The 23,761-nt window shown below is 36.7% G+C and overlaps 2 protein-coding genes across 4 annotated transcripts in view; one reads left to right on the top strand and one right to left on the bottom strand.

Annotated features, from left to right (window-relative positions):
- plppr2b (phospholipid phosphatase related 2b) overlaps positions 1-11,812 on the bottom strand; it is a 41,675-nt gene extending 29,863 nt beyond the window's left edge. Inside the window, exon 1 of one of the 2 annotated variants that reach the window (XM_052600560.1) lies at positions 11,479-11,812. The gene's annotated coding sequence lies outside the window, so the exon portion shown is untranslated. Of the gene's footprint in view, positions 1-7,132; positions 7,275-11,478 lie in introns of those variants that run through there. The other variant, XM_052600561.1, reaches the window with a different exon arrangement.
- palm3 (paralemmin 3) overlaps positions 11,106-23,761 on the top strand; it is a 38,850-nt gene continuing 26,194 nt past the window's right edge. The window contains exon 1 of one of the 2 annotated variants that reach the window (XM_052600547.1): positions 11,106-11,511. The gene's annotated coding sequence lies outside the window, so the exon portion shown is untranslated. The remainder of the gene's footprint in view (positions 11,512-23,761) is intronic. The other variant, XM_052600546.1, reaches the window with a different exon arrangement.

Below are 23,761 nucleotides of genomic sequence, written 5' to 3' on the forward strand. Positions count from 1 at the left end.
AAAGTCACCTGCCTGTGATTTTCTAATGATCCCAAAGACATTGATTGGCATTGATTAGCATGCTCAGGTGTGTTTGATTAGGGTTAGATCTAAACTCTGCTGGAAAGTGGATCTCGAGGTCCAGATTTGAAGATCCCTGCTCTAGAGCATTGAACGGGTTACATATTATTGTAGGCCAACTGGTAAGTTCACATCACCCTTGATAAAATGATTTTTCCACTGGCATTTGGATTATTGCAGAAAATAAGCTCTGTGACCAACAAAAGTTTATGATTATTGCATATTTTTTCATAATTTTCTTAATCAACACCGCTTTTATGAATATTGAAGAATAGATATATACCATGTTTGCATTCTGACAACTCTTTCAGTCCTTACATACTGTAAAAACCCTCTCGAGAGCTTGATTATAAACACATTGAGGCTGTGAAACTAGTGAGTATAGATGAGTTTCCAAGTTTAATCTCCCAGACAACCTCTGTAGTTTCATTTAGTCCCTTGTAAAAGCTTGTAAAAAGACGTGTAAAAGCTTTTAAATAAATCACAAGCAGGTAGTGATGTATCTTGTGTCGTATAAGAAAATGTATAAAGATCAAGCTTGTGTTAACCACAGACAATGGATGATGGAACCAGAAGTGCTAAAATGCCAACTTGTTTCCATGTTTTGGCTCTCAAAAATACAGTGTTGACCCCTGCAGCATTGGAATAAAACAAAAGCATTCATTACAAACCACAAAGGTTAAAGGTTTATAGTTAATATCCCCCAGGGGGATATTAATCCACTATAGATATTTTAAGCTAAAACCCTAACCTTCAAATTTTTTAGTGTGATAAAAGCTACAACAAATAGTGTAAAAGAACAAAACTGTGCGCCGTCAGCTCACAGGTGGCATGCACATTTTTTAAACGTCAACTAAAATTATAACAGATGCAACCAAGTTTCAAATGGTTTACACATAAATATTTATCCTCGTAGTAATATGTGGAATTACTGGCAAAAATAAAGATGACATTTTTACTGAGAGAAAAAGTAATCAGATTATTGTACTTTATTAAAGCACTCTCCAATATTGAAGGTTGGTAGGGATCCAGATGCATGTATTTGTTGCACAACAGCAAAATAAACTGACATATTATTGCAGCTATTCCATAAGCAATGTCACCATGTCATGAGATTATCCATAAAACTATTATGCATTGACAATAATTTTTCCATCACCAGCTCTGTATCTTCACATTGAAATCCTGTCTAGCAGTGCAGCATCAAGAACATCATCAACACAGTGACTACACGGTCGTTTCATTTAAAAAGGACTCGCAGAAAAATAAAACCAAATTCCCACTGTGCTGAACAGAAGATGAGTTTTAGGATGAGGGGCTGAAATTTGAGATTAGGAATCTTACTTCAGCACTTCAGAATTCTCTCATTTGATGTATAGGTCACAAGCACACACTCACATACATAAGGCCCCCAGCAAATAAGAATACATTAGTAAAGAGACCAACAATATTAAATCTTAGCTCTCTTCTGAGCCTCTGTAATGATCACGATCACTTTTATGTTTTCTCCACTATTGTTGCATAATGAGGGGGAGAGGGATGAATAAAGACAGATGAATAAAACATGAGGTTTCATTTCTGCCTTTAGCGTTGTGTTCCTCAGGCCCAGCAGCAAACACAAAACCACAAACATCTTGTAGCTGTCACCATCTACACAGACCCATTCAAATTCATCGTCTAAAAATGCTGAGGTTTGAGCTGAAAAAGGACAAATGTCTCACACAACACTTTCAAAAATTCCTGTAAAATTACATTGTACACACAATGCTTTTTTTCTACCGTACTGTAGGATATATAGTAAGGGAACTTACTGTGAACCAGTACCATTAACAGGTTTTTACCATAGCATTTACAGTACATTACTTTAACAGGTTAAACTTTGTTAATTTTTATAGTGCAGTCTAATAGGGAACAATCTGTTTTTGCTGGGCTAATCATAACTGGGCTAAATCAAACAACAACTTCAAACACTTCTGCCATGTTCTCATGTCTAAAATTCTGTTTGAAGCTTTGCACTGAGTAACTGCTGAAGTGACAGCGGCACTTACACATTATAGTTTGTCCTGAGGACCAGCTGCGTCTGGATAATCCTTTATTCCTAAAAGCTTGATTTGGTTGAGTAGGTGTAATGACTTTATACTGTTGAAACTCTTGAAAGTGAACCATCAAAATCTCAGTTTTTTGTTTGAGCGCTTGGGAACGCTGTTTTTACAATAAACAATGCACTGACAAACCACTGACATGCATCAGAAACTCTCACTGAAAAGTGGGGCGCTGCATTTACAGTGAACACACAGCACAGGAAAAATGAGCACAGGTGTGTACGTTCTTAAGAAATCCATCTTCAAAGGGAAGTCTAAGGCACCCTGATATGTCTATCCTCTGAGATCTTTAAAACATACACTCTTAGCAACTGAGAGAAGGAAAGACAAATTCAGGACACTGCTAAGGAGCACATTAGAAACAAGAAGAGCACAAGGGACAGGAAGGACAGCGAGGCAAGAGTCTTTAGCTCACATTGTATCTTGAAAGCTTATTTAGGCTCTGGCCACTAGAACTCAGGTACTTTAGCAAGACACTATTAACTAGATTTAAAGAATATCTAATTCTCTGCCATTGATTGCTTGATGGAAGCACAAGAATGCACACGTCCCAAATCCCGCACAAGTGACTGTCCTAAACTGTGATGTGAAAGGCAGCAGATAAATATAATCCCATTTCATGCTTTTAAGAGCACTTCAAAAATAGGGCACTGATAAAACATGATTTACTTGTCAGAATGCATGGTTACTTTTGAATGGATGCCAATGGTGGAAGATGCCATTTGTTCTCATAATGGTGGGTGTAGTTAAGCTGTATCTACCAGTAGAGGCTAACTGAATTATGCTAATCCACAAAAAAACCTAGGGTTTGCTGACATCGGATTGGCTAGCATGTCTTTGGAGGACTGGATTTTGGATAAGGAAGTTAGCCAAATGATTGAAATTGTTTGTACTGTATACTTTTATGCCATTTACACCAATACAACTGAATCAAATAAACAATAAAAGAAACATTCTGTCAGTCACTAAAAATAGCGTTTTACAGTAAATCCTGAGGCATCCATTTTTTTCTTTTTTGAGAAAAAATGTTGGATAAAGAAATATTTCATGTATTTGTAAAAAACAAACAAACAACAACAACAACAAAAAAACATGCAAAACCCAGAAAAAGTTAGCATGCAGTCCTGACCCAAAATTGCAGTGCCACAATTATACAATGTGTAAAAAAAACAGTGCTTGTAACTACAAGTAGTTTATCAACAGACAACCAATCATAAATAGCCTTAATAAATATTCATGCACTTTGTACAACCTAAGAAACGTTCACACACTATTTAGCATCTGAGGAAAGCAGTTAAATATCGATCAGCAATGAAAAAAACTTATTTTCCTTCTGTGTTTAATTTTTGTCTTTTTGTTTTTGGTAATATGATTTAAAAGACAACCAGAGCAGATTTAAATGGAAGGCTGTTTCCACTACTGTATAAAAATAAAAAAGGTATTTGCGACTTTTTGCAAGTTACAAAGTCAGAATTGCATGACAGAAACATCTCAATTGGACTTTATTAATCACAACTCCGAGTTCACAAATCTGCCTAAATCTGTGTTAGTGAGCACTTCTCCTTTGCCGAAATATTTCATCCACCTCACAGGTGTGGCATATAGACAGCATGATTATTGCACAGGTGTGCCTTAGGCTGGCCACAATAAAAGGCCACTCTAAAATGTGCAGTTTTAGTGTATTGGTGGGTCCGGGGGCGGGGGCGAATGGGGGTCCAAAAACCAGTCAGTATCATAAGTTGCTAGATATTGGCAGGAACTGTAACACACTGTTGTTACGCCAATCAAGAGCATCCCAATCATGCTCAATGGGTGACATGTCTGGTGAGTATGCTGCTGGCCATGCAAGAACTGGGATGTTTTCAGCTTCCAGGAATTGTGTACAGATCCTTGCAGCATGTGGCTGTGCATTATCATGCTGCAACATGAGGTGATGGTCGTGGATGAATGGCATAACAATGGGCCTCAGGATCTCATCACAGGATCTCTGTGCATTCAAAATGCCATCAAAAAAATGCTCCTTTGTTCGTTGTCCATAATATACACCTGCCCATACCATAAACCCACCGCCACCATGAGCCACTTGATCCACATCCACATTGATATCAGCAAACCGCTCACACACACGATGCCATCTGCCCTGTACAGTGAAAACTGTCATTCATCTGTGAAGAGAACTCCTCTCCAAAGTGCCAGACACCATCGGATGTGAGCATTTGCCCACTCAAGTCGGTAACAACGACAAACTGCAGTCAGGTCGAGACCCCGACGAGGATGACTAGCATGCGGATGAGCTCCCCTGAGATGGTTTCTGACAGTTTGTGCAGAAATTCTTTGGTTATGAAAACTAATTGTTGCAAAAGCTGTCCAGGTGGCTGGTCTCAAATGATCTCGGAGGTGAAGATGCTGGATGTGGAGGTCCTGGGTTGGTGTGGTTACACGTGATCTGAGGTTGTGAGGTTGGTTGGATCGGATGTACTGCAGAATTCTCTGAAACGCCTTTGGAGACTGCTCATAGTAGAGAAAATAACATTCAATTCATGGGCAACAGCTCTGGTGGACATTCCTTCAGTCAGCATCTGTGAGGTGGATGGATTATTTTGGCAAAGGAGAAGTGCTCACTAACACGGATTTAGACAGATTTGTAAACAATATTTGACAGAAATAGTTATTTTGTGTACATACAGTAGAAAAAGGTCTTCGATCTTTAAGTTCAGCTCATAAAAAATGGGGACCAGAACAAAAGTGTTGCGTTTATAATTTTGTTCAGTGTAATTTTTAATTGCAATTTAATATCATGCAATTCTGACAGGGAAAAATATTCTGAATTGCAAGTATGTATCTCACAGTTCTTACTTTTTTGTAAGTTGATATCTAAATCAAATATAAAAGGTAGAATTGTGAGATAAAAAGTAATTACCTTGTTTTATATTTTATTTAGTGATGGAAATGGACTTAGGATTCATACGATTTATGTCTGGTCAACAACAGCATGAAATTCCTTCATGTCAGTGTCTCCATGCTTCAAAAAATTCTAAACCGGGCTTCAGTGTTAAACAAGGAACAAGATTAGATTATTTAAAACAGGGATAAAAAGTGAACCCTTAGTGAATAATTCCAAGTGTAATACAGCCTAATATTGTCCCTCCTACTGTGTGAAAATATTTGTAAGATATTTTTTTGAAGATATTTGTAAACCAAATGCCATAACGGTCTTCACCAGAAGTACATGCTTATCAGATCACTTGCAAGTGATTTGCTGCTATCTTTCAGCTCTGTTGCATTTCAAACAACAGCAGCGGATTCAAAGACAGGAAAAATGGCCCTTGTACAACCAGTATGATCTGAAGTTGAGTGTTGATCTGAAGATGAATGTTATGACAGTGCTCAGATGTTTCATGCTCTCTGTGTAGACACAGAAAAGAGGGCATGTGGGTCTCTATGTGTCGCTCGCAGTGCAGAAATCTTCAGTACCAGCTGCTGACTGTCTGTTTTATCCTCTGTATGACGGCCAAGACACATCCGCACACTCTGATTTAATTACTTAATCCACATGATCTCGGGTATGGCTTTTGACTTGCAGTATTAAGTCTAGTCCACACTGATTGTAGCTTATTCTGACCAAGAACCACCTCCAAAGACAGGAAAAGGCCACTTGACTGCTGGGAAAGCTGAATTACAATTTTAACAAAATGTAACTGGCATCGCAGATCATGGCCTTCGAATAATTAAAAAATGTACAATTCTTCATTATACATTGATAATCATAAGAAATGTTTATAAAGCACAAATTCATCATATTCAGGATTTTATCAGTCCATGCTTTCCCTGGGATTTGAACCCATGACCTTGGCATTGCTGGCAACATGCTTCGTTGTTTGAGCTACATGGTAACAGTTTAAAAAGTGTGAGTTCTTTAAGTTTTTAAACAATTACAATTTTGAAAGTTTAGAAAGAGTTTGTGTTAATGTAGATTTCAGTTGATTCTTTACACCTGATAGGCTACGCTGAAGGACAATTTTTGGATTGTGCTTGCAGTTTTAACAGCAACGTGGATCAGACGGTCAGCAAACAGACTGTGGGCGGGACGTGGGTGTGTCGGCTGACACTCAAATTTACTGAATGAAACATTCTAGGGCTTCAGGTTTATACACACACACACACACACACACACACACACACACACACACACACACACACACACACACACACACACACACACACACACACACACACACACTCTGAGCTGCACACAGTATGCAGTACTAATAGGCAGTCTTCATCATTGCATACTGCAGGTCTTGACACAAAAAGTAAAAAAAAAAAAAGCCCTAAAAAACAATTGTAGCTGTAAACATATATTTACTTTGCCTTTACTTTGTTTTAAAAATAAAGGTTTTCACAGCAATGCCATTGAAGAACCATTTTAGGTTCCAGAAATAAACATTCAGTCAACAATTCATAAAATAAAAAAAATTCCCCTCTTATTGTGAAGAACATTTTAATAATCTAAAGAGCCTTTTCTACTATGAAGAATCTTTTGTGGAATGAAAAGTTTACATGGATGTCAAAGGTTCTTCATGAAACCATAGATGCCATCAAGGACCTTTATTATTAAGCATGCATGCTTACACTATCAAACAAACTAATACAAAAAAGCACACCATGCACTCCAGTTGCAAAAGTTTAGATTTACATCACTGTCACTTTTGTTCAGAGAAAAAGACAAAGTCTTTCTGTGCGACACACAGTGCCACCGCACTACGACTCCCTGATGTGGGTCAGACCTGAGCACAGTTTCTCCCTGCAACAGCCTTGATCTAGTACCGCCTCTGTTGCCTTCACATTCAAAAGCATTGAATCCATTTCAGCCGGCTTATTGAGCCGCCCAAATGCCTGCCCACAGCCCACATTCACCATTACAAACACATCAGCGAGAGTGAACGTGTGTGTGAGAGAGAGATGCTTACCTCTAATGGTTGTAGCAGTGATGGAAGTAAAGGTGCTATAATACAGCCATTGAACGGCTGAACGTGAAGACAAGTGCTTTTGGAAGTGTGTGAATGAAACAGCAGCACCTGCTTAACTCAGCTCTCTGCTGTCTCTTCACCAGTGGCATACTGCCACACTTCTCTCTCCCTCTTTTCTCTCCTCCTCTCACTCTCTCTCCGCACACACACATTGCCAGTGGCATCAGCGCCACCCCTCTCCACAGTAAGAGATGTAATGTGAATAAGCTGGACTGATATCCCAGCTTTCAAGAGCAAAGATCAAGCTAATTCATTAAGAGTCTATTATAGAATATAAAGGTCTGAGAGGGAATTATAGATAGCAAAAAACAGTGGGAGGAAAAAGCAAACAGAGGATGCTGGGACAAACTGAAAGGAAGACGAAACATTTTATGGCTGTAATTTTCACAAAATATTAAAAACGTAAATAAATGAATAAAAATTAAAAACAATCATGAACTCATTTGCAATGCTTTTGGTGTGCGGATAAAAAGGAAATTGTATAACCTGATGAAAATAACAGTTCTTCAGGTGTTAAGATTTAAATTATCTGGTTTACACTACAAAAATATGTTTAATGGTCAGATCAGGTAAAAATAACTCATTAAAGTATAGTATTTCAAAGTTGCTAATTACGATAGTTAAAAAAAAAAATCAGTATCATGAATATTAACACATTAATCAACCATATCTTTATGACTTTGCATTATGAAGCATCAGATAAATAGATTATTTATTGATTTTTAGACCCGCACAGTCTATAGAACATATAGAAAATACGATCTTTGACATACATACAGTTTTATGTATGATATTTATATTTATGCATTTGCATGTGCTGTGGGTGTATTCAGTAGCTGGATAAAAAAAAAAAGATAAAACAGAAAGGCTGTGAATAAATGAATGTAAATAATAAAAGACAGAGAGAGGGAGGGGACCATGATCAACCCACTGCTTTTAGTGAGCTAGTTCTGCCTCATGGCATCGTTAAAAAATATCACAAGGTCTACATGTAGGGCGGGAGGTAGATTTGCAGTTCCCATGGAAACTCAGGCACAATGCCTCACGAGAGAGACGTTCCCTTAAACTCTTTAACATCGACGGATTCCTTGGACGATCTATGCGAAAATTACAATGTTTTGGGTCAGCAGCAACCGAGCTAAACAAAGCAAAGCAATTCTTTAAAAATGCATGAATAGAATGTGTAAAGCAAATTCATTTAAATCTGAACTACCGATGTAAAATCTCAGCCAAATAATAAGATGGCTAACTGACTACCTAAATAGTACAAAGACAAAAAAATTGGTCAGTCAGATTAAAATCATTGAAAGAGGTGTGCAATTACTGTGCCACTTGTAACAACAAAGGAACTTACAAATAACTGTTTTCGAACTGGTTTCCTGAACTTTCCCCCAGTAGCCATTAGTTGGACAAACAGGAAGTTCAGCCCCTAACTCAAGATTGAACCAATGTTGCTGTATCAAGCTGGTGAGAAACAGCATCTACAAGTGACTTGTTTATAATTCTCTCGGTATATTTATCTGAGATAGAAGGTTTTTTAATACAATATACATCAATTTTATTATTTTTTGTCCATCTCAAATCGAGTCTTATTTGTTATGTTATAGGTAAAACTAATTTAAATGACTGCCCTTGTTTTGGTACCATTTATGTCTAGCTTTGTGTTAATAACAGGTCAAAGGTAATATTTGAGCTATTCAGAAAACATCCACAGACAGACATGACCATAGAGGGTCACAGCAAGGAGCCTTATCATCACTGACATACTTGAGCAAGATACTTAACTGTACGAAGCTCTAGGACATCACAGCAATTAAGGTGTTGTACGTTACTTTAGATAGAATCTATGTGCTATGACAACTTAATGTAAAAGTGAAATACATAAAAGCACTGTTACAACAAACATAATGTCTAAAACCTAGTGAGTTGCATCATAAGCCAAAATTTAAAAGTCTGTCATCATTTACTCATTATACAAATTGTTCCAAACATTCATGTCTTTCTTTCTTCTGCTGGACACATACTTTAGGAAGATATTTTGAAGAACTGTTTTTGTCCATACAATGAAACAATGGGCCCCATATGTTTACATGCAGTAATTTTCGTCAATACGAATAAATCCACTCCAATCTTTTTAAAGTTTATCTGAAACATAAACTCTGAAGTCTGATTCATTTCATTTACATGTGCATTGTATAACCCCCCCCCCCCCCCAAAAAAAAGCTCAGTACATGTGCAGTGCTCAGGGGCTGTGTTCAGAGCCAAAGAAATAATGTAATTGGAGTATAATCGTTGTTTTGCCTTAATGATGTATCTAATAAAAAGCTGACATGTTAAGAGAGTTTTTGATTATTATTTTTTAAAATATTCAGTCGCCACCACTGACCAGTTTGTAAGACATTTGTAATCATATGCATATGCAAGGTATTTTTGAATCTGATTAAAAAAATAGTCAGATTCATGTGTTTTTATGCAAAAACACTTCCTATTGATTGGATTATTTTAGGTCTTCACCAAGTTTTGAAAAAGCCTATTCAGAGGAAATATGTTTAAAAACGCAAACTAATTCATGGATTTTAGCAATTAAACAGCCCACTGTTGATAAAACATTAAAAAAACATGTGTAGTGTAAAAGTGCTTCATGTTCTACAACCATTTTTTCCTTGTAGGCCTGTTTCCAGCCAGTGGATTTGAAAGTAGACCCTTTTTTCTCATACAACTTTGACTGTTTTGTGTTGTCATTTCCCTCCTTCCATTCAATCTTTATCAGATGATAAACACTGAGAACTGAATCGATGCCAGGTGCCTGAAACTCTTGCCATGCTGTAGAAGTGGCACAATTCTTACACATACATCACAGGTTTCACCCTATCTAGGGCTCTCAATAGGGATCCTCCAGAGCATTGCAGCAGAGATTCAAAGTAGGTCGCCCTGATTTATGTCATGTGGACAGTGGCCAAGTCAATCTTAAGGAAATGGCTGAGGAATTTTGGACAGCCATGGATAATTTATACATTTTTAAAAACGGAACAAACAAGGATAAAACAGGCATGGCAACAGACAAGACAAGAATATTAAACATTCAGTACAGTACAGTCTAAATCTCATTGAAAATCTGGGCTTTTTAAAGGAATTGTTCACCCAAAAATAAAAATTTGCTTAACATTTACACACCCTCAGACCATCCATCACTGACCAGTGGTTCCTCTGCAGTGAATGGGTGCCGTTAGAATGAGAGTCCAAACAGCTGATAAAAACCATCACAATAATCCACAAATAATCCACAAAATTTCCATCAATTAATGTCTTATGAAGTGAAAAGCGGTATGTTTTTAAAATAAATAAATAAACAGATCCATCATTAAGGTGCTTTAACATTGATATGCTGATTTTTTTTATCAATGTTTGAAACCGTTGTGCTGATCATGTTTTTTTTTTGGAAATTGTGATAATTTTTTCAGTATTCTTTATTGAATAAAACGTTTAAAAGAACAGCATTTATTCAAAATAGTAATATTTTCTAACAATATAAGTCTTTACAATCACTTTTTATCAATTTAACATCATTGAATAAAAGCAATAATTTCTTGAAGAGAATGAAAAATAAAAACTGAACCTAAACTGAACCTAAAAGACCTCAGGAGAGGCTGATTTTTCTTGTCTAGACACAGAGCAGATCATGACAGCTTTCGGATGACAGCTGTCTTCCATAAATAACATAACATTACCATTAAAATAACACAATATGTGACAGTAGAGAAGCCTCTCCACTCGCTTCAGCAGATATAAAGGGTCAGCGGTTAACTGCACATCACATGAGCAGTTAATGTTTAACAAGTTCAAAAAACAAATATAAACCTTTTTTTTATTAAGAAAAGTACCCGTTTGCCAGGAGTGGGTTGGCCTCACAAACAGAAACTAGTCAGGTAACCAGAAACCGCTGCTTCTGTCGAAGTGTAAGAAACGTCTGAAGTGCGTCGAGGTGGAGGGAGAGGAACAAAGTTTGCAAGAGGATATTTGAAACTCATTTCTTTTACTTTATGTCATAACTGCGTTTTTTATGTTGCTTTGCAGCAGTTTCGATATAAACGGTTTTAAACGCTGAATTGAAGCCATAAAAACGCGTCCATTTCGTTTGGCGAAGCTCCTCAGGTGTTTGTTCTTCCAGCTGAAGACGCGCTGAAGCTGATTTCATCCACTCGACGGAGACAGTCGATGCAAACTCCTGACCAGTTGAACTATATTAGTTCTGCTTTCCGTTAACTTTTAATATAAGCACTTCTTACCTGTTCAGAAGGACATACGGGCCAGTGCGTCAGGTAAGGATGTTTTAAAGCTGTTTGTTGCTTGATTCACGTTAGTCAACAGGTAGTGTTTTTATTATTTTTGGGATGATTTTCTTCGCGCACTTACTGCGTAGGCTTTGAAAAGCACGTCTGTCTAATGCGCTTTTTATAATCATTGGTAGCTAATTATCTGCATGAATTATCATTAATTTTGTAAATACAAATAAGCATGCCTGACATGATAAAATACTTTGTCTATATAAATCTATATATCATTTTATAGAAATTATTTTATAGAAATTATTTTGTTATGGCTCTAAAAATGTCAAGGGGTGTTTAAAAAACTCTAAATGCAAAACATGTCTACATGACCTGGTCAAAATGTATGAGAGAGAGAGAGAGCACCCTGACTGACCTTGAGATGAAAAATCATGTATTTTTTTTTTTTTTTTTTGGCCTCTTGCTTGTTGGTTATGCCACAATGACTTGGATTTGGTAGACAAATATTTTACAATATACTTTATATAACAATGAACAAGGATTATAATATATATATGTATTATTGTTGAACAGTTACAACTGGGCATTTCTGATATAAGGCCCCACGAAGCAAAAAAAAGCAATTAAGACGTGAAAATGTTTGTCACTGAAGGGGTTTAAGGAAGGTTTTTTCTTTTTCTTAAAGGCGTCCTTTGATGCTTTTTCACTTTTTAAACTTAAGTTAGTCTGTAATGTTGCTGTTTTAGCATAAAAATATCTGCAAAGTAGTTACAAAATTTAAAGTCCACTTCAAAAGGAGATATTTTATTTAACAGAAACTACTTTTCAAAAACTACAATGAATGACTTGTTTGGACTACAACGTATATTTTCCAGGATTTGTGATATCACAGATATCGACAAATGGGACGAGACCTGGTTGAGCTGCACTAGAGAAGGCAATGAGTATTATCAGTGAATGTCCGAGATGCCTATAGCTTTCCCAAGGCAGATAAACTTAAGAGTGGTTACAATCATCTGGGTTTTAAAAGCGCTCAAATTGATTTGATTTTGACACAACATTTACACTGAAGCTCGCAGGCAGCTATGGTAAGGGGCATACATTTCTTGACCAGGCACCGAGTTTTGCCAATCACAACCACGGTGACCCAGCTAACCAATCACAACACACGCGGACCCAGCTAACCAATCACAGCACACGCTGACCCAGCTAACCAATCACAGCACACATTGACCCAGCTAACCAATCACAACACACACTGACCCAGCTAACCAATCACAACACACACTGACACTGACCCAGCTAACCAATCACAACACACACTGACCCAGCTAACCAATCACAGGACACGCTGACCCAGCTAACCAATCACAGCACACGCTGACCCAGCTAACCAATCACAGCACACACTGACCCAGCTAACCAATCACAACACACACTGACCCAGCTAACCAATCACAGCACACACTGACACTGACCCAGCTAACCAATCACAACACACACTGACCCAGCTAACCAATCACAACACACACTGACCCAGCTAACCAATCACAGCACAGACTGGTCCAGCTAACCAATCACACCACATTTCACATTTCAGAAGCCAAGCCATTACTACAGGCGTTTTTGTGTAGTGAAAAAAATACTATAAAAATAAGTGTCCTCACTGACTTGATCTTTAAAAATAAAAGAAATTCAAAAATTACAGTCATTGGTAGCTGCAATTTCACATCACATAGACATTTGTAAATTGCCTACAGCAATTTATTAAAACTGGCTTGACAGTGTCAAGTAACACAAACATTTACCATGGCAGCCAGAGTTTTATTTCTGTACCTCAGCTATTCTTGCTACAGTAAAACTGGGAAACTGCGTGTTCACAGGGACACTTTTTAGTAACTGCTGTCATTGAGATGTTATTCTGGCTGTTTTAAGAGATTTAATATTCAATGCAAAAATAATACTTTGTTTAAAGTTAATCTCTCATGGCTTGATATAACTTGACGTGCCAAGCAGTTGTCTCTGTGTTGGAAGCAGCGGTTTGCAACACCCAGTGCTGTTAATCCAATCAGCTTATGTGGTAACAGAACTAAGTTCATCAGTTTAGTTTTCACAAGCTATCAGTGGTTGTTTGATGCAAGGATCAGTACATAAAGTATATGTGCTTGATCTGTTCTGTCTTTGTAATCCATAGCAGAAAAAAGTATTATAACTTCTAAATAACTACCAAGTTTACGTATTCCACATTTGACGTAAGAATGTGTCTGCAGATACATTGCAGGATTAGTTGCAAACCCAATTTCATGCCGCAGTCATTTTTAAAAGCATGCACACCCAGAATTTGGACATTATATGAGTGTCATAACAAGAAGAGCAAAATGGAGCTCTTAGAATTCACTGAACTGAATCATTGGAGAGAAAAACCACCTGAGATTTTCCTCACTCTTCAAGTTGCCTGCTTGCTTGTCTGTGCAAGACCTGCTTACCATTGACAAAAAGAGGTTTTATCTGGAACTGAAAAATAAACAGGCCTAAAACAACCGTTAGCAGAGCTGGAAACCATCCTTGTCATTGCGGTCGCAACTTGTTCAAATTGCATCTGGTGCTTTTCCACTCTTGAAGGGAAGAACTTTAAAGTGCAGTTCAGGTCCACCAGAGGGAATAGAACAGTGATTTAGAAAATGAAAATAAAAGTGTAGACAGTCAGCAAGAAAAAATTGAATTGTATAAAAAAGGGTCTCACTTGGCCATTGTGTCCTGGTGTAGATGCTCTGAAGTGTTTTTAGACCACTAGATGATGGATGTTTAGTTTGATGACGGGAAATTCCTCACTGCCATGGAGTCACCATGCCATCAAATAGTCCAATTACACAAAGAAAAATGACCTGTGTGGTTTGAATCATTGAATGCCTGTGGATTTAAAGCAGTCTCACATATTGATAGACAGTGATTAATAGCTTCCCTTGTGATAAAACAATAAACCCGAAGTTAATCTTTTTTTTACAATAAGACATTTAAATTCCCTAAAATGCAGAGAGAAAAAATGTTTCTGTGGCATTATGTAAATGTTCTTTAAGCCTGACATAGCAACAATGACTTGGGACAGGACGATTTTCAGACCAATGGTAGATGGGGGAGTGTTCAGGGTAACGATCAGCGTTTTAGCAGTTCTGTTTGATGTTGAAAAACAACACAGAAATGAGATACTTTAGCTTTAATCGTTGAACTTGAAATTTTCTTCAAAGAAATGTGTTAGACGCTACAGTACTCTTAAAAATAACTGTTCTTTATTGGCATCTGAGGTTCCAAGTAGAACATTTACCTTCCAAGGAACATTTCCATGGGTTTTTTCTTTTGGAAAAAGTTCTTTAGATCTTTACATAAAAATGTTTTCTAAGAACTGTTTACGGAAATGTTCTTTGGGGAACCAAAATTGGTTCTAATTTGACATCTAATTTGACATTGCTGGGAAACCACTTTTAGGAACCTCTATTTTAAAGAGTGCATGTGAGTTAGTAGTTTTGCCTAGTCATTCAATAATGTGGCACATACAAATCCTAACAAAACAGGATTGATGGTTTTTTTTGGGGTGTGAAATCTGTGATATGCAAATCCAGATGGAGAGCTGCAGGGTGGTGCTGCTGCTGCTGGTGAGATGTTCCAGTTCTTCGGGTTCCTCTCAGGGTTGTTCGGTAGGTGTTGGACCTGTATGTTTGCCAGGGTAATTTAAGAATGATGAGAGAAGAGTACAATCAATCTAAATGCACCCCAAACACTGCCAGCATAGTCCAAGAAAAACAACCCAGAAATATCTTGGAGGCAACCTGTCTAAGAGTTTAAAAGATTTTATTTATTTTCTTTTTTTTTCACATGAGATGGTGCGAACAGATCTACTTTGAGAATTGTGTCATGCATTTCAGTTTGGATGCTAAATAGTTGTTTATACATGCAGCCTTCCAGAGAACCTCTTTTTACAACAGCCTGAGGCCAAAGACGCTGTTGCTCAGTGTGTAATTTTTACACAAAGTATTTCCCCATCATTCCATTGCCGCTGTCTAAGTACTCATCTCTCAGTGTGCTCTTGGACCGTTACAGCGTCCTGCTGGCTAAAGAATTGGCTAGCTGTTGGAGGCATGTTTACTTTTGACGGGGGACCCCTGTGGAAAACTTGCTACACACAGTTAGTCCAAAAATGAAGGCTCAGAGTTACTCACCCTCATGTTGTTCCAAACCTGTATGACTTTCTTTTCTAAAATACAAAAGAAGAAATATAGCCTCTTATTGTCTTATGGCACAGATGTCATGTTCATTTATCTGGAAACAGAAATATGGTTTCTTTCAGTGTGTTTATAGTCCTTCCTTCTTCATAATAGTTCCTCAGTGTGAAGGGTGAGGCTACGCTTATTTAAATCAAACTGCCTGAATCCCATCTTAATTTCATTATGAAAATATGGAGTGGAATGCCATCACATCACCACTCGACTTGCTGTCACTCTGAGCTTAATATTATCTCGTATAAAAGAAGCTGCCAGGCCTTATGAAGCTAACACACCCTTCTCGAATAAATCTGAAGTTTACTGAGTGCCTCTGTCTATCTTTACTGGTGGGTTCAGTGGCCCAGAGGTTCAGCCCTGTGCTGTGCTAGATTTGTAAGTGAGTAAATCTTAGTGAATTGGACATAACTTGATTACAAATTTGTATAGTTTGATAATAGAATGATATGAAGGTTTTTTTTTCTTCTAGATACAAATGTAAGAGTTCAAGAATTGGTAATTGAAACACCACATTTATTAATAGCTATTTTGAATATGGGGGATTGCATGTACTCTGTAATATTAATGGTTTTGGTTCCGTATATTGTTGCCAGCATCAGCCACTGAAAAACTATACTGTATCTAGTTAAGACATGGGTGCCCAATCTTGTTCCTGGAGATATACATGTACCTTCCTTCAAAGTTCAGCTCCAGCTCTGATCAACAAACACAGCTGAACCAGCTCATAAAGATTTTCAGGAGCACTTTACAGTTGATAACTGTGTTTGATCAGGGATGGAACTGAACTCTGCAGGTAGGTACAATAGATCTCCAGGAACAGGACCGGGCATTCGTAAGTTCAGAGAACCCAACCACTTTCTCCAGGGTTTGAACATACCCATTAGATACTCAACCATAAAGTGACCTTTCCAAAATGATCTATCAGATAGACTTTGTCTTGAACTTTACAGTTTTATGCAAAAATATACCCTGCAGATACCCTGCAGAGCATGAAGGATATGAGGTCACAGCTCTTCTGTTATCTCTGCTGAATGGAGCTGGGAATTAGTAATGGAAACTATGAATATTTTGAAAGCAGGCTTGTTAGAATGCTACCTAATTAATTTCCTCTACCTGCATGAAGGGCATGCTTGTAATTATTTATGAATAGTGTGTTTTATGATTTATATCTAGCTGGTGCTGTTAAAAGACATGCTTAAATTGCTCTAATTTAATGCTGTGAAATGTTTCAGATGAACATTTGTTGCACAGTCTGCATGCTTCTTTTTCTACGGATATTTATATTGTTTGATAATTTGTTCAGTATCTTAAAACCATTGCGTTTTTCAGGCCAGGAAATGTTTTCTCCAATGTAAACTCTTTCCCCATAATTATCTGCTTAGTTGATTCCTTCAGCTGCTTTATTGACTTGAAGGTGGAATCCTGTCAATGTTTTCTGACCTTTCTTCAACCTCTTTATGCCGATTATCTTGTTGACATGCTACAAAGATTTGCAGGATATCCCTATGAGATGTTGTCTCACATTTCACACACACAAGTTCATGAGTAGCAAGTTGTAAAGTCTTTTAACACTCTGTCAGTTACCCTGTAAAGTGGGTTGAGCCATTAGACATAATTAGCCAGTGTCAGTCAAAGGTAAAGGAGAACTTTGCAGAACTCAACATAATGGAAAAACATCTCATTCTCATTACAGCAATGCAATAAAATAATGAATAATGATTGTTTATTTTGTGACGACAGCGTACATACAGATGTAGCATCATGCAAAAGCAATATTTGGTGACCGATGACATGATGCCATCATAGAAGTGTGCTATTTACAGTCAGCCATGATTACTTTGTTGCAACATAATATCTGTTTCCCCATTATGGTAGGATCTGTTGCACTGAATTTAATTTATGCTGATTTTAACAGGATGAATTTCACAACTGTATATTAGTATTTGGCACTGCAGTAATGAGAATTGGGAAAGCAAATTTGCCAAATTTTCATTAAAATAACGTCACAATGCAGAGCTATCTTGATGATCCCAAAGATATAATTTCATATTTTGTTCCTTTAGATTTTGTGGTGAAATATGTCCAATGCTGTGCTTCGTGAGATTCGCCCAAAGAGTAAAACAGGTTTATGTTTATTTAGGAGAAGCAGAGGAGAACTTCAAACGTGGTGGCAAGGTTTAAAAATGAGTCTTTGTTTTCTCAACAATGTATAATCATATTTTGATGGTTGATTTGTCTTTGCTAAAGCTAACTCAAGGGCAGCGGAGAAGCATGTGCTAAACATTAGATATTTAAGCCAAGACATTGCCTCAGTGCTTTTGGATTCTAAAGGGCAGATATGTTTTGATAGGTTGAAAAAAGTTCACCTATTTAACTTAAAAGTAGATGAAGGCAACACATGCACTCTGTACACAGGTACAAAGTCAGGTTAAAAGTAAACATGTAACGCCATTCACAACCCTTTGTGTAATGAATTTCTGAGTGTAAATGGATATTAAATGAGAATAAAATTTTAGCCATCAGGAATTTAGTTTTTTTTAAAAACTGAATGTTAATACCAGACTTGAGCAAGACCTAAATGACTGAATTTTGCATCATGAAGTACAACATTATAGTTTGAGGAGGCCTTTTCATTTATTTCTAATAGCAAAAGCTTTGTGCAATAGCCTTTGCTATTTATAAAGTCTGCATTAGCTAATGCATTAGCTATTTGGCTATTGGTAAACATTAACAAACATTGGTTAACATTTACCAATACGTGACATTAGCTGAAAGTATTTGAAAGATTGCAAAGACAAATAGTTTATTTCTTTTGAATAACATGGACTGATAAATCGCTGACTATAAAACAAGTAATTACGAAAGTACATTAAGAAACATTAAGAAAATAAATAGGATCAATTCTGATTTCATTTCGACTTTAAACACTTATAAAGGGGAGAAGGGCATTTCTATATTGACTTGTAATTTCTTCGGTTTTGTAATTACTAGCTCATTACTGTGTTTGATTGAATCGGCAGAGCAGACAGATATGTGCATTTAATTCAGCATAAGGTCTCATACAAAGTGTTGCTTAATCACTTCAGAAATGTTCCATATATGCATCTAATGGACTAGAAAATTATTATCTAATGGACTATTAGTGTGTCAAGTGCATAGTTGGTGTGCACAAATTTCTCAAAGTAGGTTCACAGCAGAAATTTCAGCTGCATAAAACAAAACAAATCTACCTATAAGTGGATACAAGTATGTGAGGAAGGTCAATAATCTCGTTTGACAAAGTATAATGACATGGTTGAAGTATGTTCCCCGCGTCCTGGTGCTAAAGTGTGATGACGGCAATCAGTGCATTTGGTTCAGGCAGGATTAGGCTGGTCTCGCATTCTTCCCTAAACCTGTTTTAGAAAATCACTAATCCCAGACAACAACAGCAACATGCTGTGACATGTCACTTTGCCTGCCTGCCGTGATCACGAGAATATCTAGTAGAATATCCTGAAATGATTTATTATGAAAGTGTGGGAGAGTGCTTTGAGCTCCCTTTGGGGAAAGAGATGTTTAATCATTGACTTGTTTCTTCCTTAGTCTCTGTTCATTGAAGTCAAAATGAATAATTGACACTGGAGCTTAAAACAAGCTTGGATGAATGTCATATAGCAGTATTAGTAACTTATCTTTATGTAGATATTCACAGACTGCTGAAGTTTACTGTGTTTAAAATCCTTATTTGACCTAATACGTCTGGTTTCAGATTCAGAATTTTAAAAGATTGCAGAACCACACTGCAGCATATTCTGGTCCAGGACTGTGTGATTGACATGTAAAAACTAAAAAGTATTGAATATATATAGGTGGAATATTGCTAAATGCACAATATTAGTTATGTCTGTTTACCACATTTTTACATTTAGATGACATTTGCCATAATCTAATGCTCATTTGAAGTTCAAAATATATTTAAAAACATATCTTAAAAACATTACTTTAAAAGCATATCAAAAGTAATTGGTATCAAATTGCAAATATATATATATTTTAAATTGTACATTATGATGTTATACCTCATTTATTAACTTTTAATAAATATCTAAAAAAATCTATTTTTTCTATTCTTTAATGCTTATTTATAAGAAACATTATTTAAATTATTTATGAATAATGCAAAGGTATTCATAATGTACATTATGCATCATATATGTTTTTTCATAATTGTGAAATTTACACAATAGTATAATATTTGCTGATTTTTTGTTACATCTGAAATCGATTGTTTGTTGTGTTTTAATGCATTATTTGTTCTAAAGGTGTAACAATGAATAGATAAGTATTATAATGTATTATACATGCAGTTACAGTTATTCATGAGATCAAACACGTTAATTTATGCATTCAAATACTTTTATAATGCATTATATAAATAAGTATTTTTTTATTTTATTAAGTTAAAATAGTATTACATTTTAATATTGGCCATTTATCTTTTCTCATAATATGAAAATGTTTATCGACTGAAATATCTGTGCATCTCTAGATAAAGTCTTGTGCACATTGACTGAAATTGCATAGCATCTAGCCAATCAGATTGGAACTTTTGGTATGTGGACACGCTGCCTCGGGCCAAGACTATAATTTTGCAATATTACTGGGTGTTCTGGAAGAGGATAATGTCCGGAAGAGTTTTGGCGAAACAGAAGTTCACTTTAAAACTGTGAAGTTATACCGCTGTCCATGTATCAGCAATAAACTGGTTGAGCACATGCACAACTGTGATGCTGAGTATGCTGCAATATTTAGGGTGATAAATAAATAACAGCTTCATTTTCATGCTCTTGGGTCTCAGTTTCAGAGCTGTTTGTTCCTGTGAATCTAGGTGATGTGCAACAGAAGTGTAATGTCGGCTGTTTTCATCTAGAGGTGACATACTTTTTAATCCCAAAGCCCCAAGGTGCTGTCAGGGCCCGTCAGAACAGGTGCCTCTCCATCTGGGTGTCTTTTGTTACTGCTTTTTTCCACCTTTGAATTTGGTTAGTAAACTTCAAGGTTTTACACTCTGAATTCACATACATCGACATGAGTGACACATTCATGTTGGTGCTTAGGTTGCACTGCTTGTTTTACTCTGCCTGTCAAAAGTTTGGAATGATTACAGTTTCTAATGTTTTTGAGAGGACTCTCTTTTGCTCACCAAGGCTGTATTTATTTGTTAAAAAATGCAGTAATAGTGATATTGTGAAATATTATCACAATTTCAGGCAACTGTTTTCTATTTTAATATATTTTAATTTATTACTGTGATGCAAAGTTGAATTTTCATTCTAATATCCTGATTTCCTGGTCAGTTATTATTGGTCCTCAATCATGAATCAGTTGAAATGTTATATTGCTTTCTATATTTGTGGAAACTGTTTTTTCTTTTTTCTTTTTTAAGAATGATGATTTTTTTTAATGAAGAGAGTTAAAAAAAAAAAAACATTCTTATTCCAGACTTTTGGATATTTGGGGACAACTGATTTTATCACGGGAAATAATGTGAAATGTTTATTGAGCAACAAATCTGCATATTGGAGTGATTTCTGAAGGATCATGTGACTGAGTAATGATGATGAAAATTCCGCTTTGCATCACAGAAATAAAATACAATTTAAAATACACTGAAATGGAGCCACATGTGACTCTAGTAGTGTGTTTGTTGCCAAGCTAACAATCAGTCCATCAGGTACAAAGCAAATTGATGCAATGCCCTAAAAAGCTCAAAATATAGCAAACAGAATTTTTTTCCCACTGATCTCTGAGCTATAGACTCTGGGATTGCTTTCTTCATAAAAATTGTATATCTGGTTAAAAGAACTGGTTAAGGGGCTGCATAATTATCATGTCAAGTTTTAGTCTTTGCATTATGAGCATGTCTGCAGTATAATGCTTTAAAATGCTGCCTGCATATGCAGCTCAATACATTCTGGAAGAGACATTTTCTGTGTGTCAACAATTGACTCTTTTGTGTCTTTTTTAGTTTCTCTTGGGGAAATTTAGAGAAAACATCTGAAATATGTTAAGAAAAAAATGCCCAGTTTAATTGCATCATTAAGACAAACATTTGACTGGAAATTAGCTTGGTAGAAATATAGCTTGTAGGTGTTTTTGATTTAAAGAGGATTGAATTAAAAGCAGACCAAAAATCTGGGCAGTCCACCAGAGAGAGAGAGAAAGGGGGGAAGCAATACTTACATTTTTGTCCTTGACAATGGCTCTTCCCTTCCTCGGTAATGTGTGTGTATGTGTGTGTGTGTCCTAGAAAGAGGGAAATAAAAAACACAAAACACATTCGAGGCATTCCTTTGCAGCATGACTGCAAAAACTTGACAATTCAGTAAACATCATCAGGGAAACTTAATATAGTCCTTTATCATTAATTTAAGGCACCTGACATCTGTTCTGTCATGGGAACATAGCATGGGGCTAACATGCACATGAACGTTGCACACTGTGCCTACAGTGGTGTTTGTGTGGTTATCAAACCATGACTCAGGAGTCACATCTTGATCAGTGGCCTTTGCTCCAACATGGCTATGTTTCTCGCAAGCTGTTCAAACTTGATAAAGAATAATGAACATGATAAAGTCTCTAAAAACAATCTTCGATGGTAATTTGAGGGAAGTTATCCTGTATGGCTTCAGAAGATTAGACAGCCCAGAGGGTGACATTTTGCAGAACCTGCCAGAGATTTGACAACTTACAGCAATGTTAAAGCGCATTTGGTTTAAATATGAAATCCTCTTATGAATCGGAGGATTTGATGGCTTTTCCATTTTATAATTCATTTAACTGTCATCTTACGCATTTTAATGAAGGCTGACCTTTCCTAATGTGCCTTCTTTTCCCTTTTTTTCTGCATCTGAGCATTTCCTGCACTCTTTGACAAACATCCTAAATTGATTAAGCGAAGCTTGCTCAGACATTCTAGTGCAAGCCACAGAATGTTTGAAATATCCCATCTGACACCTGGAATCCACCATGAAATAAACTTCACCTTAAATCTCAAGTTCATGTTTCACTGGCTCTCCTGTTAAGCTGATGGATAACAGTACTTGCAGTGTGTGTGTGTGTGTGTGTGTGTGTGTACAGCTGCTGTCTGCAGTGTGTGTGCACTTGGATGAGTTAAATGCAGAGCACAAGTTCCTGGTTATCATACTTGGCAACAAGTCACGACAATGGCCGAACACTCACAATTTCTTCATTATTCTTGATCTCCATCAGGACTTCTTAAATGAAGATCCTGGTACCTGGACAAACACTGCAAATGCAATAAAGAGGTGTTGCGTTTATTCAAGAGACTGAAGAACAAACATTATGCAGATTGTCAGAGAGCGCCGAAATCTGTTTCCAGGTCCTCGCAAAACTACTGTTGTTGAAAGACTTGTCAGATCATCATAAATATCTAGATCAGATCTCCGTTTTGAAATGAAGAAGCGAAATGGGAGAGAGAGAGTGGGACATGATCGGGAATGGTCTGCGAGCCGGGACTCAAACTCGGGATGGCTGAAGCACAACAGTGCTTCATGTCGGTCTAACAACACTGTTCTGTGTTCTCCTTTTTAACCGTTTACTAATTTTCTTGTATAATTATTAATTACATGCTTTTATGGTCATTAAGACTCAATTAAATTTTGTTGAATCACCCCAAACGTAGTCTAATCTCAGCTAAATTTGGTTTGTTTCACTTTCTCATGAAGGGGAGTTGACTGAGCGGAAGAGAGCTGAAGATTTCAAAAGTCCAAAAATAAGGGCCACCCTAATCAATAGACTTAGTGGTGAGAATTTCTGTATGACTTATTGAGTCATCTTTTTCAGTGCTTGTGCAAGAACCCAGACATCTTCCAAAAATCTTTAGGTACTTTAGACAACATCCAAGCAGTCTTACAAAGACTTCTGGCTGTCGGTCTTAGACATTACCAATAGACACCACTGCATCAAAAATCCAAACCTTAATGAGTATTTTTGTACAAGTTTAC

This window comes from Carassius gibelio, chromosome A6 (genome assembly GCF_023724105.1).
Source record: "Carassius gibelio isolate Cgi1373 ecotype wild population from Czech Republic chromosome A6, carGib1.2-hapl.c, whole genome shotgun sequence".
Classification (NCBI taxonomy): Eukaryota; Metazoa; Chordata; class Actinopteri; order Cypriniformes; family Cyprinidae; genus Carassius; species Carassius gibelio.